General features: G+C 46.6%; 1 non-coding gene across 1 annotated transcript; it reads right to left on the bottom strand.

The window, feature by feature from the left end:
* Nucleotides 1–3,231: 3,231 nt before the first annotated feature.
* trnaw-cca (transfer RNA tryptophan (anticodon CCA)) lies at nt 3,232–3,302 on the bottom strand. Its single transcript has one exon. It is a non-coding gene; the product is annotated as a tRNA-Trp (tRNA).
* Between the last annotated feature and the right edge of the window lie 823 nt (nt 3,303–4,125).

The raw sequence follows: 4,125 nt of genomic DNA on the forward strand, positions 1-4,125 counted from the left end.
GAAGAATAAAACTGAACACAGGTTGCACATTGTTTATCTCGCGTGTCTGCGGGAAGTGAACGCGAAATTAGATTAAGGTTTTGTGTAATATTTGTGCGGGAAAATTTCAGTGACGTGTTTTTCTGTCAGAAATGCACGAGAACCCGGTGCTTGGAATTGGGGAAAGCTGCAAGTTGTCAGCAAATCTGCGACAGATAAATCAGAAGCCACAGAACAAAGCGCAAGGACAGAAAACATTTTTAGCGCCGTGTGCTCCTGGATTTGGGTTGACATTGCCCTGACAACAGCTCAGCATTGACCACTCTTCGAACACATCTTTTTCGAACATGTCGCAGCCTCATTCATCAGCGTTCTGACCAAACCTCAGTAGTTTCTCCAGATGTGATCCCCCCAGATCAGACTGCTCGTGACTGTTTTGAGAAACGTTCTGAAGTTGCTTTCTGGTCAATTGCCCTCTGAGTCAAATTTCATTTAATTTCAGGGAACATTTGACATCCGTAATAGAATGCATAAACGTCGGCCAAACTGAGATAACGAAACCACGAGGAAACTGACGTTGCAGCTGACGTGTGCCCCAAACCAGGCGATGTCATCAGTCATTTCCTGTCACGGCTCGGGTTGTGCCTGCAGCAAAACTGATTCGCTGAAACAGGCAAACACGGACTCTGGTGGGACTCGAACAGACAACCTTTAAATTTCTTTCCAATACACCAGCAGAAGTCCAACATGCTACCCATTGAGCCACAGAGCCATGTTATTACTTACTGCTGCTGCGTAGCTAACCTGAGTCTCCATATCCATCTCACTTTTCTTCTCCATTCTTCTCAACCCACACCCACCGCCCCCAACCCCGCCCCTCAAAGGGGGTTCAGTCCTTCTCTCCGCCACACACTGTTCTGTAAACATAAATGATAAACAGTTCCTGAGCCAATAGACCGCTGTCATTTCGAAATTCCGATGCTATGTGTCGTAGCCACGGACATTTTGCATATGAAATGGGTAAAGAGACTTGCTGGTATTTCTCCTGGTCACGCAGGACTGGCTGCCCTATAGAGTGGGCGTTCGCTTCAAAGAAATTGCGAAAAGATCGCATCGAGCGGAAGACACTCCACTTTTTAGACCTTTTATTGATTGGATAAGGACAGGAAAAAATTATGTTCGTTTTATTTCCTCATGAGTCGCACACGGGGCACATAATACCGGAAGATATAGGAGCATACTTAGCCTATTCAGCCCATCGGTTATGCTATGCCATTCAATAATGACTGATATTTTATCAACAACATCCTCCCTCCTTCTCCCGGAAATCCTTAACAGCTTTGCCAATCAAAAGCAGAATAACCTCTGTCTAAAGAACTTGGCCTCTGTGGCAAAAAAATCGGCAAATTCCAAAGAATTCGACCACGCTCTGGCTGAAGAAATTCCACATCATCTCAGTTTAAAGGGAAGTCCCTGTGTGCTGAGGCTGTGGCCTCGGATCCTGGAATCTCCTACTGATGGACATATCGTGCCCGGTTGACACCGATAATGTGGTTGCTGATATTATATTGGGTAGAAGTATTGCTCCGAAGGATAATCCCATCCATCTTCCGATTCACTGTTGAGTGTAACGAGGGCTTTCCGGCGGAAGGGGAACACAGTGTAATACGGTGTATCAGCTGGGATTCACTCAATATATTGCACCTTGTAGTAGCACGTCAGAGATGAAGTTTCAATGGTTTGTCACTTCTCCCGAAACTCCAATTAAACAGGAGTCTGGGAGCCCTCCAATTATTTCCATGAAGAATCAGTAAATTGGCACATGTTCATAGAGAGAGAGAGAGAGAGAGACAGACAGACAGACAGACAGACAGACGGACAGACAGACAAACATACAGACAGAAACATGACGGATGGAGGAGACTGTTCAGTGTGAAGTAGGAGTGGTGCGGTGGTCCGATCATCAGTTGTCCCCGGATGAGCCTTAAAATGGGATTGGATATTTTCAGAATTCAACACGGTCCCGGATTATTGCAATAGCAGTTCAATACAGTTGCTATGGACAATTCCGCGAACGGCCGAGAGAGGTCCCTTCCTGACGACAGAACAGACAAGTTCGCCCTGAGGAGCCATCAGGATTTTTTTTCCAAAATTCTGTGTCTGCCTCAGATGGAAGTGGGGACTTTTCTCACGTGAACCGAAGATGATAACCGTTGCACTGCGGAAACCCGCTGTAAGAAAGTTGAAATCCAAGTCGGAATTGCTGTCTCTCACCTACTGTGCCATGTATCTGTGCGCTGCCAGGCTTGGTCATTCTTCACTGAAACAACATCACTTCTGTCCGAAAGTATAAGCTCCCAACGTGTCACTCTCCACAGTCTAAGGCAGCCGCTGGATATTCAGCTGAGTGACACAGCGTCACGGACACAGGCTGCGTGTGGAGGGAGCGTGTGTACTGACATCCTGAGGGGCAGCGACAGGGTGTGGACACAGTATGGCGACAGGATCTCAACAACGTCTTTATTTGTGTTACTGCAGTCTTGAATATCGGTTAGTTGGGCCGTCGTAAGATGGGGAAGAGTCTTTCTACGGTAACCGAGATCGGGAGAATTAGACAGACAGGCGGTCAGACGGAGAGAGCTGGAGATACACCGTCAGACAGAGAACTGGCTGCGAAGGATTAGAGGGGGAAAGCAAACTCTTACGTAGAACCATCAGTAACGTCTGCAGTCACTTCCTTTATTCTTGAACAACAGCAGTAACTACAACTAGTTCCGCAACCCGTTGAGCAGCCTCCTGGAATCATTCCGGAATTCAGTGAACATTGCACCCCGCTGCATTTTGCAGCGCAACTTGTTATCAAAATGAATGGTGGAGCGGGCGAGGAGGTGAGAAATAATCAGAGTGATGAACAGCCGAGGATAGAACACAAGATCAGATGCAGAGTCACACAGCTGCAAAACACAGACATGGCCTTTCGGCCCAATCATCCACACCGAATATGATACTGATTTACGCTGCTTCCATTTGCCGCTTTGGTATCGCATTCCTCCACTCCGTTCTTATCCAAGGACCTGTATTTCGTCAGGAATGAGACCGTAAGCAGTGGAAGACCCGATGACAAAAAGAAACACGTACCAGACAGTTACCCATCGAAGCTGTGCTATTGAGATATTCACATCAAAGGGGAAATTGCTTTGAATTGGGGAACAGCCTCGTCACAAACGCTGTGATAAAACAATAAGGCTTTCATGACCCGACGTGATTCGAACACGCAACATTCTGATCTGGAGTCAGACGCGCTTCCATTGCGCCACGAGGTCGCGCGGTGAAGTTAAAATGTGTCGCCCGAATTGGTTCAGAAACATCTGTTCCTGCTCACTTCTCCACCCGGGACTCGCAAATGTTCTGCTTTGGCACATCTGGTGTGGCAACCAGCTTGTCTTCTCTGTGTCTCTCACCATCGCTCTTTCAGCTTCGAAGTCTTCAACTCTTCGTCTGTGTGTCTCTCGCTCCCTGAACTTTGTTTCTTCCATTCTTCAAAGGGTTGCCATTTAGAACTGAAGGGAGATGAAATACCTTTAATCAGGGCAGGGTTTATCCCTTCTGTTTCATTTGCTGGAAATATTTGCGTCCGTCCATTACACTTAAGTTGAGTTCCATCGATATCTGGAATTTGAAGGAATAAATAGCCAGGTGAAAATGCAGGTAAGTCGTGTTGAACAAGAAAATCAACAAGATCTTGGTGAAAGGCAGCGTAATCAGAAAGGGCTCAATGGCCTGTTTCTGTGTCAATGTCTCAAGTTCTCTATCTCTGTTCACCTCTCCCACGAAGACATTCTCTCCCCATCTCTTCACTTCACAAGATCACAAGACAAGGGAGCAGAAGCAGGCCATTCGGCCCATCGAGTCTGCTCCAAGGAAAGGGAAAAAAGAAATGAGAAATCGGGAATGGGGGAATGAAAAAAAAAGAAAAAACTATTCGAATCCCAATTTCCGGCCGTATCCCCATATCCCTTGATATCCTGACTATTTATATACCTATCTCCTCCTTGAACGCCCCCACTGATCTGGCCTCCACAGTTGTACGTGGCAAGGAGTTCCACAAATTCACCACCCTCTGGCTAAAGAAATTTTTCCTCATCA

Source organism: Pristis pectinata, chromosome X (assembly GCF_009764475.1).
Source record: "Pristis pectinata isolate sPriPec2 chromosome X, sPriPec2.1.pri, whole genome shotgun sequence".
In the NCBI taxonomy this organism is placed as follows: domain Eukaryota; kingdom Metazoa; phylum Chordata; class Chondrichthyes; order Rhinopristiformes; family Pristidae; genus Pristis; species Pristis pectinata.